Source organism: Strigops habroptila, chromosome 14, assembly GCF_004027225.2.
Source record: "Strigops habroptila isolate Jane chromosome 14, bStrHab1.2.pri, whole genome shotgun sequence".
Classification (NCBI taxonomy): Eukaryota; Metazoa; Chordata; class Aves; order Psittaciformes; family Psittacidae; genus Strigops; species Strigops habroptila.
The window spans coordinates 7705741-7720736 of NC_044290.2; the positions used below are offsets into that span (position 1 = coordinate 7705741).

The 14996-nt window shown below is 40.4% G+C and overlaps 1 protein-coding gene across 1 annotated transcript in view; it reads left to right on the forward strand.

The window, feature by feature from the left end:
- Positions 1-5411: 5411 nt before the first annotated feature.
- Positions 5412-14996, forward strand: part of TOM1L1 (target of myb1 like 1 membrane trafficking protein) — a 53200-nt gene continuing 43615 nt past the window's right edge. Inside the window, exon 1 of the mRNA XM_030506119.1 lies at positions 5412-5462. The gene's annotated coding sequence lies outside the window, so the exon portion shown is untranslated. The remainder of the gene's footprint in view (positions 5463-14996) is intronic.

Sequence of the window (14996 nt, forward strand, 5' to 3'; positions counted from 1 at the left end):
GCAAAGGAGGTGAGGGGGAGTTAACAGAAATACAAAGCAAGATATACCCAGGGATAACTCTCTGCTCCACTGGGCTCTCTAGAGACAAAAGGCTCAGGGATCATGTAGGAAGCAAGACAGGACATATGTGAGCAGTACTACTTTGGAAATGAATTAAAATAATTCATAGAAAGCCCCTTGGCCATATTTATAAACATACCATTGGCTTGTTACAGCAGTGACAGTGTTTAAAAGGCAACACGTGTTTACTTGTGCTTAATAGTTGCCTCCAGCAATTTACATCTGCTAATGCAAAAATGGATAAACTTATGTCACAGGTACTGGGGACAAAACCTGGCATCAACTTCTTCTTTAGTACCTAAACACATGCAAGATGTTATGAATCAAGAGCAGTGTATGCCATTTCCAGACACAGATTACAGTAAGAACGTAGCCAAATCTTTTCTTTATTGCACCTTGAAGTACTATTTCATTAGTGGAGGAAAGAACAAATTTGCCTTTTATATCTTCCTTTACACTGAATTAAATCAGGTACTTTTAAATTATTGACCTGAAATTGCCAACACTTTGGACTCACGCAGTTTCCCATTAAATGTGTTAATACTGAATTATGTAACGTGTATTATTTCAGGTAGATTAATACATCAAATCTGTCTGCATTCATTTAGTATCTCTTTAACAGTGTAAATGTGTTTGATCTGGGAGAAGATTCATATATTTTATGTGCAATGGTGAGGTGACCGAATTTCTTGGCTCTTTCACATACATTTGTATGTCTTGGAACGATTAAGGTCGAATAGAAGTTACTGCCACGTCTCTCACCAAATAACAATTGAGTGCAAAATTACATATTTCCTACCAGAACCTACCACAAAAGTTAGCTCTGTGCACAGTGTTCAGATGTGACTGACTGGTCTGCTATTGAATTTGTTTTAAGGGTGGGTGGCTGTTTTAGTTTTTTAGTCTACTGGACTGTGCGAATTTCAGTTCCTAGTTAATAAGAATACTTGTTTTCTCATTATAATTTTTGTGATTATATGTATTAGGCTAAAAATAGCTTCTAATTTAAAATTCAAAGGAGGCCTTAATAATATATAAAGTGCAGTCCTGACTAACTTGATCCGTAAATAATGCAGAGAGCTCATATGCAAGACCTTACCTCCTAGATATATGCTGACTCTAGCACAAGCATGGGCACATGTCAGTCCATTCTCTTGAGTGATCACCCAATTTTCCTGAACTGCCTCCAAATGTGAGTCTGTTTTTGTACAGGACCACAAAGAATGTGGCCCACAGGTATTAAAGTACATGTGGGACCTGTGCATTGTGTCGTGCTGGTAAATACACACTCAGTGGGGAAAGTGGAGAAGCTTGCATGTTCCCTGAGCTTAGAAACTATCAGTTCTACATGACAGTTTGATGTTAATGCCAGAAATCAGGGGAGCAGCAAAACAGGAATGAATTTTGCAAAGGTTTATACTTTGCTTGTCTTTATTAACTGCTGCTGTTGAAACTTTTTAACAGCCACTCTGGAAATTGGGCGGACAACAGGGAAAAGCAGCAAGGATCATATTCTTCTGAAGGACGCCATAAAGATGAAACTAAAACTCCCACTGAATTAACTTTCTCATACACTCACACATTATAATAGAATTAGTAATTCTCATGATTCACTAAACTGACAGCTTCTTGCCCAGTGTGATTTAATGGGGTGGTGGTTCTCTGCCAAGGACTGCCACCTAAAATACTGAATTTATGATCTAGCTCGCTAACTGAAATGCTCTAAGATCCTATATTTTAAAACAAAGATCCTTGAATAATCTAGGCTGGTTCTCTCACATTTTATGTGCGAGTGGTGGAGAGGTAAAATGAGTTGCATAGAGTAGACCTGCAGAAATGTTTCTGTCATGAATATCCTTCTAATAACTAGTAAAGCCATCACTACGATACCGAGGCATCAGGGAACTGTATTATGTTTCATTTCTGTCTATAAGAATTTAATCAGAAAGCCACTGGAACTTATTTCGTTCCTCTGAAGGACTTCTACCAGGTGCTGTTAGCACAGCTTTATCTCCAGAAGGTCTCTTACAGCGTTATAAAAGACTTGATGAGAGTAGGGAATTTTCCTACTAAAATGAGAATAAATCATCATTTTCCATTCTGTAAGACCTGCTCATACAAATGGGATACTGCTACAATACAATGAAAAATTGCTTCGTGTTACTGCTTTAGTCACTGAGTCCAAACTACCTCTGGAAGCTGCAGGTTGAGGCCTGTCCTCTAGGTACTTTCTTGAGTGAGCTCAGTGTGCCAGACAGAGAACAAAGTCATTTGGTTTTTGCAGTGCAGGACTCTAATGGCTGTTAATGGAATAAGCAGCATAATGGCGGGGGTTGTAAAACCCAACATAGCTTCAATTTTAGCAAAAATCCCTTACACTGTGTATTGCATTCAGAATTGTATCTGGGACTTGACTGAACTCAAGGTTTAGTGAAATCATTAACCATGAAAGAAAGGAAATGTAAGGCATGGGTTGTCCTTCTCACCTGCCAGCTGCTGGTCGCTCCACTCCTCTGTACCATGACATCCCCTTCAGGAAAATGGTACAAGCTATCTGACCTCATATGAATATGTGGTACAAGTACAAAATACTGACATGAAAGTGCTATGTATCAGCAGTGGTGTACCTAAGAGAGACTGTGAATTCATCATGATTTATGCCTGTGTTGTGTTTTACAGCTTGCCATGTCACAGGGACACTTTGCTGTTGGTGATGGGTAGACTGAGACTGCAATATATGAGAAAGCTGTATCTGAACATCTTTGGTACGTTAAGTAGAAGGCAAAAACAACATATGTCCTGCTGCTTTTTTTCTTCAGATACCGATTCTCCTCTTATTCCAGAGTACCAAAGACAGCTTTGCCGTGTCCTCCAGATGCATCTGATACATGGGGCAAGACCCATTCTGTCAGTAGGATGCAGTACACAGAATTCCCCTTTGTGTCCTCCAAAGATTTATAGGCTACATTTATGTCCCTTGGAAAGTCCCACTGAGAGACTGCAGGGTTTGAGAACCTGGCATGAAGCTCCTTTGCTGCATTGCTATTGCTGAACTGTAGCATTAAATTTGGCATAGCATAATCTTTCTATAATCACCTTGGCTACAGTAGATGTTGGGGAAGGTTACACTGACGCGCTGAACTCGTATGGAGTCAAGAGGTAAATTACATTGGCACTGACTCTTACCATCATTATTTAAAAATAATTGAAGTAGGAACATTCTGCTCCCGTTTATCTGCTTATACAGCAAATGTATGAGGGAGACAAAAGAATTCCTCCAATTGTTCAGTAAAACACTCTCATGTGTGCTCAGTGGTGATGGCTCCAGATGAGGCTGCCCAGCTGGGTTGCAGAGAGATAGATAAACTCCCTCTCTCAGAGCAAATATTTGCTGCAAGTGTGCTGAGAAACTCACAAGTGTAAAGCCGCTGTTGTCAGCTTTATGTTGTCTCACATGAAGTCTTTTATTCTGGAAATGTTACATAAAAAGGCCAAGGCACAAATTTATAGGTGCCCAAAAGCCACTCTGCCCAGGGTATAGCCATACTCAAGAGATCTTATGTTCAATCAAAGAAATGAAGTCTACTTTCCCTAGCAACCCTGGCACCAGTGATAGCTCTCAGGTAGGGAATGCTTCTTCAAAGGAAGAAACGGGTTTTAAAATATTTGTTATATATCCACATGTTGGCTTCAGCCCTACAAACTGGTTTGTTGAGACCTTTGAAGTCTGTGTATATGAGACTTGGGTTCTTGGCCTCCATCTCCTACTTCCAGACAGCAGAGCTGTGGGCAGGATGTTTTGGTCTGTCTCATTCTTTAGCACCCTGTGCGTTTTGGGGACAGTTATCAGCAGTGTCTGCCACAAGTCAGGCAGAGAACTGGCACCATGCTGCAGCTGAGACACACTCAGACACGCTCATCAAGTGAGGTCTCTGCTCTCAAGAACTCAGAAAGTACCAGTATGGATTCAGTCCGGCATCCGGGACATCACTGCAGACTTCCTTCTCTCTCTGAAAGTACTGAATTATTTTATAGCATAATATATCCAGGTACAGTATGAAGAAATATATCTTCCAGGCTTTTGCCCTTATTCCTGGTTACTGAGTTTTAAGTATTCTGTTCATGCTGCTTCGAAGATGATATTAACGTGCAGCTTATTTCACTATAGAGCTGTCTGCAAGTGTTTTCAGATGGGCACAGTTATAAGTTATTCAGCTCAAAATTGTGTGGTTTTCAGGTCTTATTATTTGTTTTGGTTTGGATTGTGTTTTTTTCCTGAGGTGAAGAAAGAATATTTCGTGTTTGAATTTCTCCCATTCTTTTTGTTGAAGATATAAACCAGGGAAAGAAGGGGGCATGAATCCAAGGCTGGTCCCTGGTGATATAAAAACTCATTCCTTCCTCTGGTAATCTTCCAGCCGGCTGCTGTCTAAATGCTCAAAGTGTCTTTAAAATAGGTAACGAGAGCTGCTGGCTGGTTACGCTCCTCAGTGTGCAAGGGCTGTTGGTGGAAAGACGTCGCAGGCGCTCTGGGCAATGGGGAAGGAAGGGAGAATCATTATTTTGCTCTCTGTCTGGCTGTGCTTGTTCAGTGGTGGCCTGATGGCATTGTCATCAGTATCCCCCATACCAATGGCATGAGCAAAAGCAATAGTGGAGAATCTTTGGCATTACAGAAACAGGAAAGGGGCTGGTAGGCTCTCCTTAGCTAAGAGAAAGGGCCTTCTGGCATCTGACTCTTCTTCCTCATGCTCTTCATCCTCTCTGCACCCCTGAAAAGACACTTCATCCCCTGTGCCTCCTTCCAGGGGCTAATGCTGTTTGCTTCTTTTGTAGAAACAAATAGGTGGTGGTGGCTGCAGCAGCTGATGACATTGCTGGAGCCTTCTTTTTCAGCCTGCTTGACTTCAGTGAGCGAGTCCGAGTGAGAGCAGCCCAGGATGAAGCACGGAATGGCCCTGGGTGACAGGAAGGTTCCCACTTCCCTTAGAATAACGTAGAAACCTAGATGGGCAGGGAGTTAAGGGTTGCAGTGCCTTGGCTCTGTCATGATGTGCTGTGTAACCCTGGACAGACACTGCCCTAAAAAGTGGCAGCTCTCTTACTTCGTTATTCTTCCCTGTAATGTGCAGCCTTCTTCCTTACTTTTCGGTATTGCAAATTAATATTTATAAACCTGTTGTTTTCTGATAGAGACACCAATTCCAGTGCAGCAGTCATCCGCAACCGTCTTCCAGTTGTGCCTTCCAGAATCAGTGTTACTGTTCTGTTCATTAGACCTACTCGATACCATGGCAACATTATTTAGTTGCAGAGTCAACTGGCCCACTCTTGAAGATAACAACCGTGTGGTGTAGTGTGGCTTGACTCCTGTGTTGATTCTGGTGTCAGTGTTATCAGGGGTAAGTCCATGTTTTATTCTAAATCTATAATAATTATAATTTCAAATTATTAAGTGAAAAGTACTGAAAAAGAAAAATAATAATTAACTTCTCATCAGTGTCAGGGCTAAAAACTAGGGTTTCAAATAGTAAATAGCATAAGTGGGTTGTAATTCCTGGTGCCTTAAGTCATGGAGGACACAATTCTATAGAAACATACAAACAAGTGGCTTTAAGATGCCATAAGTTTAATGGAAAAGTCACATTAATTTCAACAGGAGAAAGAAAATGTTTGTGTGTCAGAATATTAGTAAATTAAAATGAAGTGGTGTTAGAACATTACCCATGTATATTGCTGACATTGGCTGGAGGTAAGCAGTTTTACATTAGCATCAGAATGTTTTCAGTAGCATCTGCCTTGCACATAGTAAGTTTTCCTCTTTTTCTGGCAGGAAAGATGTCACAATAATTATTTTAATGTTATTTATCCTTTCTGGGGCTATGAAGTTGTTGAAGCAATTATTTTATGGGTTGCTTTTTCTTACTCCAGGACAGAATCAGGCATTCCAATTTAAGTATAAATGCACAAACACGGAAACATTGCAGACAAACTCAGCATAAGATGGAAAGTCAGCAAGGGGAATTTCAGCCCAAATGGTTTAAGTCTGGCAAAGTTACTAACAACAGAGAACAGGGCCTTGTAATGAAAGTGTCAGGCAGTTGTACTAATAGATATTGCTACCTGGCCTGCCTAAAGTGGATATTCTATGTAACTAAATAACAAGATATGCCTTATTTTTCTTTTTACTCCTATTAATTGCTGTGCTGTTGCAGCCATGTAATGCGAGTTGACAGGAAGGGGTTTCTCCACCCACTGTTCCAAATCTGAAATGTCACTGACTCTGGGAAGGGGGAAAAGGAGAAAACTTCCCCCAGTGTTTGTGGTATATTTGAATGGTTATTTTCCTTTCTTCATGCCTATCTCAGGACTATCTTGTATTCAGACAATGCCAGCTCTTCTGTCTTTCCTGATCGCCTGCCCAGAAAACGGTATTATTTCAGAGAGCCTGGGAGTTCTCCTAATTAAAGTAGCTGTTTTATTGGAGCTCACATCCAGTTGGATCCCAGATAATTTGGTCAGAGAAATTGGAATTGCAGGAAAACACTGAGTTTATCCCCAATCTTCATTTTTGACTGTCCTTCCCCTCCTTTCTGTAGTATTTTCATCTGACCCTGATTTGACCCAGTATAATTCAGCAGGAACATATGCAGCACCTTGTTCCGCAGTTCCCCATATGGCACAGTGAGGGAAGGAAAGCTGGTGCCAATTGCAGATCCAATTATAGCCAAGTAAGGTTGCTCCATTATTGCATTTGATGCCATAATTAAATTTGCTAACCGTGAAGAGGTGCCAAACCTGCCATTTCTTGGGAATATGGGACATCTGTTTAGTGCTAATGCTAACATGGGATTTGAGAGGTAACATCAAAACTTCCATCAGTTTCTGCTGTTTCATTTCTTCATTAAAAAACCCCAAACCTTCCAGTTAGTAGTCCCTTGGTTTCAGTTTTACATTTCTTCAAGCATTTCTAAACCACTGGTTGCAAAAGCTCTGGCTCCTATGCAAGCCAGATCCTTTTGGAAGCAAATAGAGGTGCACTAAGGCAGTGCTGTTCCATAGCGGATAGACCCCATAGTGTCTTGTGTGTGCATGTGAAGCTGATGCATGTGAATGGGTGCTATTGAGCTGCCTGTGCACAGAAGCTAGTGTGCTCTGCCTGCATCTGTATCTCCAGTCCTTCCTAGTCATGGTTCCTTAACAGATTTTCTGATAAATGGTGCTGGGTTTTTGTTTTGTTTGTGTTTTTTATATATGACAACATCTTTAAGTGTGAGCAAGTTTTGTGGCCAAAGCAGCCTCGCACCGTTTGCTTTCCCCTGTTCTGCAGTGTCTCATGGCCTTGAGTTTCTCTGTCTGCTTGCCCTGCCCAAAGCTGCCTCTTTTGCCTTTCCCTAAAGGCAAAACCATCCCTAAAGGCTTGGTTACAATTGCATTCTTTTGGAGTGAATTCAAAAGCTCTTTGCTGTTTGTTGCCAGTGCCACCTCACACAGGTTTAGCATGGGACAGAGTTTCTGATGGGAGACTATAGGAAGTGTTATGCTGTGTAGACCTCTTACACTTTTTGCTCCGGGTACACACTCCACCAATTTGCTGTGCAAAAAAAGAACCCTCATTTTTCTTGCATCTAGCAGCATTAGAAAAAAACACATGTACTTCAAAGTATCTGAAGTAGTGATTTCTCTGCCATGCGATCCATTGGTTTCAGTGCAATGTGAGACAGGTTTTGTGACCACTGGCCCTTTACAGCCTTTAGTTTCTGCTGACCAGGTAAATATAAGGCTGACAATTTCTGTTTAGTTAAGAACAAACTTAACAGCCAAGTTAGGGCTAGGGGTGCCAAGCCCCTACTCCAATTTGAGCGGAGTAAGAAAGAGGATGAACAGTGGCAGATGCAGAGTAATGCTAACATGTGCAAGCTTTAAGTGTATTTTAGTGATTGAGAGAAACATAAGCAGCACTTACTGTTGTTACCAACCAGGCACAGCGATATTTGCCCCTTAGCATTTCAGCATTCAGGTCTTTTGTGTGGGAGATCAAGCTCTCCGGTTTGACACTCAGTTCTGACATTGTTTAAAACAGACTTGATGTGTGTATCTGCCTTTACATTTTTCTTCTTCACATGCTTTCTACTTCCCTTGCAGTTGTTCAGAGCTGAGATTACTCACTCTTAAAATGATAACACAATTTGCTAAATGGAATGTCAAAATACATGGGGGAGTTGGATGCTTTCTCTTGGTATATTTTCACCCCAATGAGTTAATGTTTTCATGAGCTTATGTCCTTATTGTTAACATACAGCCTGGTTGTAAAAAATGAAAATATAGCAAGTCTGTGTAGGAGGGAGGAAAAAGCAGGTTCAGGTAAAATGCCTCTAGAGACTCAGTTGGAGACAGGATGATGGATTCAGCCGCTCATTCCCAAAATACATAATGGCTGTAAGAACAGGCACTGAAAATATTAAAAATTAAAACATGGATTTCCATTACCACCTTCAAATGGCAGTTGAGAAATTCGTGAGGTTTAGAGTTGAGAGTGCATATGTTATGAGGTAGCCTATAAGAACATATTTGCTGTTGACAGATATCAAAATGCAATGTAATTATGCCTCTAATCAGACATGCATGTTTCATAATCATAGAATGCTTCCAAGTGCATTTTTCCTCTTAGAATTTTAGTAAGAGAGAGATACAACCCAAGAGACTGCAATACAGATATATTTATGAGTAGTTCTAAGCACGCATTTGGCTGGCAGCCTCAGAAGCGAAAAAGCAGAGTCTGGTGGTTTGGAGCACCTGCCTGGAAAGCAAGATTTCATGAGTCTCTTCTCATCTTTCTCTGCAATGAGTGAGTCTACAGACAAACCAGGTAACACTTTGGTTCTTGTTACTGACCAGCTAGAAATTCTATTTACCCACCAGAGTCTTGGTTAAATAACACATCCTAAAATCATAGCGTATTCTTCACAAAGTTTTCAGTATCAGAAAATATTTAAAGACTACAATGAACAAACAAATGGTGCATCACTGACAAATTACTGACTGCTGTTATGAATAAGGTCTGGGAATGTGTTCGTTGCTTTAGACTTCTGCCCTGTCCTGTTTCAAGTGGCAGCATTACAAACACTCACCTGTATTGGCTGATTTCAGCCAAACCAGAAGTTTTCTGTTTGCTCTGCAAAAAGCTGGACAAAGCTTCAGAGCACTCAAAATAGTTTGAATGAATAATACTTTAATTGCACTAGCACTTACTTATATTGCTGTGAAAGCTGGCTATATGATATAATTCTTCTCTTTACATTTAGGTATCTGTGTAGAAAGAGCTGGATACATAATTCAGTTAAATTCTGACCAAAGTCCATGCTTCTTTCTGTTCATTTCACAAATTCTGGGGTTTTCTTCACTTATCAAAGCATTAGAAGAACCTTGCTAAGGAAAAAGACTTGTACAAATACAGTTGGATATGATCTTTGGTACAAGGACATCTCTACCAGTGAAATGCAGCTGATGCTCTGAGAGCTTGGGAGGGCATTTTCAGGAAAGCACTGTATCTGTGCCAGGAAGTCTGCTGGTCTTTGAAGGACACTAAGCAATTCTTGATCCGAAATAGTTTTAAAGCATCTTATTTCTTAGGATACCTCAGGGCATTTTCTAATTCAGTTATGTCACTGTAACAATACCTGTCGTGAATAAAAACCCACTTTTCTTTAGCTAGTTTTATAGCCTCGAAGCAGTTAGATTTTTGTACTGTCTAGCTCCTGCCTTTAGATATTCCATACCTACTCTTTGATAGGTATGGAATCCTGATCTCTGAAGGACTTTATGGTTCTTTCATATTTATTAATAAGACTCTAATGAAATACAGTAAAATGTCTATGGCCAATTTATTTACAGAATATCAAAGGAATACAAATAATGGTACAATAATGCTGTTTATATTACAACCCTTTGCAACTCAATAAGTTGTTCTTGTGGCTTGGCCTGCTGTGAGAATAGGAACCTATGCAGCCATCCGTTACTTTTAGGGAGCTCCTTTCACTCCCATGTGTGTCAAATGATGTGCATGTAGCCCCAGGTGCCACTCATGGAGACGTGAAGCAACATTTTCAAGTTCATAGTGCATTATACAACAACAGGGAGGGCACTGAGGTCACTGGAGCTTGGATGAAAAAGCCTGCAAGGGATTTTCATGTTTTAAATGACCCTGAAGGGAAGGCAACACACATGAACATTAATGCCTTGTTCTTAAGTCTGGGCTTTTCTGCCCACCTCACGTCTGTGATTTGAATATTTGTTTTATGGAGCCTCACAAAGTCTGTGCCAGTGCCAGGACCTAGTGCACTGTCAGTGCTTCTGGGCTCTATTTTATAGCATAGATTTACAGCATAGATTAGCTTTTGAGGTTTTTCTTTATCTCTGACAGCTTTCATTTTATTGTGGGATAGTCAGGGGTCTGTAAATCCAGGGGTACGGAGCTGAATGGAGTTAAGCTTCTGGGGGCATTTCTAGCTTGTGTGTCATTTATGCGATTTCCTGCAGTTGCAGGGAAGTGTCTCAGCCACCTAAAGGATCCTTTCCTGTCACTAAGACAAATGCTTCCATATTGAATCTATAATGTTCTCATTTCATATAATGAATCACTATTACTGGTTTGGCATAAAACAATATGAAAACATGCAAGAGGAGAAAAGTATAAAATGGTATGTCAAATAGCAGTTTTCCATACCCAATCTCTTGTATTTCCAGGACATTTTGGTGTTTTGCTTGTGTTTTTGTTTCAACATGAGTTAATATGTGTTTAGAAATACTTTGTGAAATAGAAGTTCTAACACTGATGAGCTCTATGAAGTAAATAAAGGAGGTTTTAAACATGCATAACTTTGAATGGCAAGATACAACCCAAGCTAGATTTGGTGCATGGTCCTAGCCAGAGAGATGAGATATTTCAACTCCTGTATCTTACCCCTCAGATCATTTGTTCTGATGTATCCATTCCTTTGGTGTTGACTAAGTGTTTACTAATGAAAGGATGATTTGGACGAAACCATTCCTCTTGTAACCAGGCTGCAAGCTGGTGGCTGCTGTCAGTCTGCAGCACTGCGAATCACTTGGGTGACAGAGATGAGCACCCGGATCAGCCCTCGTGTTTTAGCTGTTGTGCAGCTTCAGAAAAAAATCTAAGGTCAGTGCAGGCAGTAAAATGTCTCATTGCAGGGGATTTATTACATGGAAAGGAATGTTGCAAATATGCTAGTTTCATATTGGACCCTCTTGCTGATGGCATTAGTTTTTAAAAGTCATTTCTAGTGGATCCCCAGGGGTGGTAAGGCATTAACCTACAGAATTTATGTACATCTCGCTCCATAGAGGCATTGTGGCAAGTTTACCAGGGCAGTCGGTGTGGCCAGGTTTTCAGGTGTCAAGAACAGAGGCCCATTGGGCATTGGTGGGATTTGAATCCCTAAATCACTCTTACACTTCTGGAAATTCTGCCTTGCAGTCTGTGCATCCAGTCACACAGCACCTTATGGCTCTGAGCAAGTGAAATTTTAAGTGCTAAAAATTCCACAAAATAGCAGCCTTCTTATCTTCCTTTTTTTCTTTTTCAAAGAGACTGGCCTTAAAGCAGTACCAAGTCAGCAGATTAAAAGGGATTGTTTACAACAGAAAGTCTAGTAGGAGTAACTGCCCCGAAGTAAGCTGTTCTGGGAGGAAGCCAAGTTCATAGTTTCTTATCAGTACTCTAACAAGGGAACAGGGGTACTCTAATTACCGGTGTTTAATGAGCAGCCCAGCACCGTGTCAGGGAGGGGAATCACTGCCCTGAGTCTTGTGGCCATTAAGGATGTTGTTTCTAAAATAATTTTGGGGTTTCAGTCTTTTGGCTTTTTGATGCCACTTGCTTCCTGCCAAGCTAACCCCGCCATCCAAACACCACCTTCATTAACCATTGCAGGTTCCAAACAGGAGCTAAACTTCAAGGCACAGATTCCCAGAAACAAAACTTCAATGTTTCAACTGTTCACAAATCACCTAAATGGTGGCTCAAGAAGAGCATGATTTGACCAGATCTTCAGCTGGTATAAAAATAGAGACCATTGATGTGTGTCATTGAAAACATCATCTGAAGCTGAAGTGGAATTGCAGCCAAAAAAACCTTCAAGTAATCACATAAGCTTTAAAGAGTGAAAAGCAGTAATGATTTCCAGAATGCCAAAGACCTTTTTCTTAGGAGAATCTTTAATTTGCTGATGAGTTGCTGTATATTGGGGTTTTAGATAATTGTTGAGGTGATGTCAGAGGTGATGTCAACATTCATTAATAAAGAAGCTCTCAAGTAGGAGGAGGAGTGCAGATCTTACCAGCATTGTTGCTGCCGTCCTTAGGCAATGGTGGCTGGTGCATTCTTCAGCTGGAAAGCCATATCTCTGGCACATGTGTTCTTGCAGGTTGCAAGTAAATATTATGGTCAAACTTCACCAAATGGCTTCATCAGGGTTTTTGTTTGTTTTCACTTGGAAGGCAGGGAATAAAAGTACCTTGATTTAGTAGAGAGCTGCATGAGGAACAGAGAAACAATTTTTGTGAGCTTATATGTTCTCAACTCTGATAGGTATGGGATAATATCATTGTTTCACTGATGAAACTTTGAAAAATGGATTATCTAAGCTTTTGTTCAGTTGCCTGACTGAAAAGTCCTGAGAACAAATAATATCTTATTATATCAAGTCAGATGACATATCAAGAATCAATTTTTATGCTTGGAACTAATTTCCTGACTAGGGAACCACTGAACATTGCCATAATTAGTGCATTCCTCATAAACCTGTTAGTACGTCTTTTTCAGGGCTGATTTACCGTATAGTTACAGTTACACTTTCCAGTGCTCACTATCATCAGCTGCAGCCAGGATTTCAAGAGCACAGTTCTAATGTTGGCAACAAGAATGTGGCCAGTGCATTTCTAGGTCTAAGGAGCTCACTGTATTTGTTTAGTTTCAACGGATCCTCACTTCATTAAAGAAAAGTGAAATAACTTGTGGGGTTTTTTCTGGACTTACAGATGTTCCCAGGACACTAAACTAAGGCCTGAGACTCATAGGCTCAGTCCTGACTGTTGAAATAGGAAGACAACACAGGTTTTCTCACATAGGTTTTCAGCAAGCTTTTCAAGATGGAGCATTGATTTTATATTCTGCCCCCATGCCATCTTTGTCTACAGGAGAGTTAGCATTTGTGGTGTCACTCAAAGAGAACTTTTACTGCCCTTAACAACCTATTTCTGTAGCAAAGGTCAGATTTGTTATCTATCAGGATGTAGCAGCACAGTGGAATAATGAGTTGCCACAATGAACTGGCCTTTTTACCTTCTGAATGGGCTTCTAAATCAAGCAGAGGGAGCATCGACTGAAAATCATTGGATCTGTCTACTTGAAAGGTCATAGTCTGAAATACTGCAAGATAATTTCACCCTGGTTTATATAGTGAAGCAGCCTCTAGTACAAAACACACCACCGACACCAGTTGTTCAGTTCTCTAGCTGTCTCGAGATTTGAGATGGTAATGGGAAAGAAACAAAGACTATTTAGATCTGTCACAGACCTCAATTAGTCAAGGAAATATAGAAAATAATCATGTGTTGGCTTTTTTTATTATTACTTTCAGCTTCATGGCAAAAGCCACCATAGCTTGCAGTGACTTTCCTTAGAGGAAAGCACACGCTTCCTTAAAGTCCAAGTAGAGCTGTCTTCCTTGCCCAACAGTGGAGCATACCACAGCCCATGTGTGGACAGTGCATCTTTCTAGGCCTTGTTTTCACAAGTAGTTTATTTTGTCTTGCTCAATACTCAGTTAATTTCATCACTTTCCTTCCAATCTTACTTGTCAGTTCTAAGGTCCTTCTCTTTACAATCTCAGTCAAGACAGTGTATTTCTTAAGCACAAGGCCGCAACTTCCAGCGTAGCCAAAGATATGTAGTTCCCATGTTCTCATGGACTGTGACAGCAATCTTTAGTTTTCAGTCAGTCAGACATTCATCAGCTTTGTCAAATGGAGATGCTATGTAAAAGCAATACTTAACATTATACAGGTTAAAAATAAATCTCAGTAACTGGTAAATTAAGGTCTTAATAAATAGAACTGCTGCTTGAGCTGTTTTGGAAGGGTGTTTGGGCCTTGGCATATGGATGATCATCTGATACTAGGCAAAAAATTCTCTGTCTTTCCTCTGACTCCCGTTTCTTTTACAGAGAAGCCAAACAAAGTTCATTGTCAGTAGCATTTGAAACAAAATTCTGCTGTTTATGTGAAGAATATCAGTCTAGACGGGGTCCAATTCTCTACCTGAAATTGGCTTTGCACTGCTGAGTTATTTACCTTTATGATGCTGCGTCAGTACACCCAGCTTTTTCCAGTAGCCATAAAAATATTTAGTTTTACTGCTGCAAGACAAAGCTATGACTTGCAAAATATCCTGAGCTCCTGGACCTGAGAATTTCACCTGAGTGAGTTTGTCCTCCTGACACAAATCTTTTTCTGATACAAGGCAATTTCATCTCTTTGGTGCAGAAGGCAGAGCTTTTTCAGCTACTGGTCTGAAGCTGCAAAGTACTAAAACTAAATGATTACCACAGACCTTTCCATCTTCCCTATCAAAACCCACCAGGCATCTCTTCACTGAATACAGAGCAGTGGGTAAAAAACCCAAAAACCAAAACCATATGCACGCCATGAAAATAAACCAGAGCACTCCATGTCTCACACAGTGCTCTCCAGGGGTAGGATGAAAGAAAAAGGAATAAACCATGTCTGGCAGATGTTAATGAACATGGAGACTCATTTTAATGAAGCACTGGAAAGTGGCCAGTCTGTTGTCGTTACAACATTATAAACCATACAGAAAAAGGAAAGGACACAAAGAATTTAATCTCTTTTCT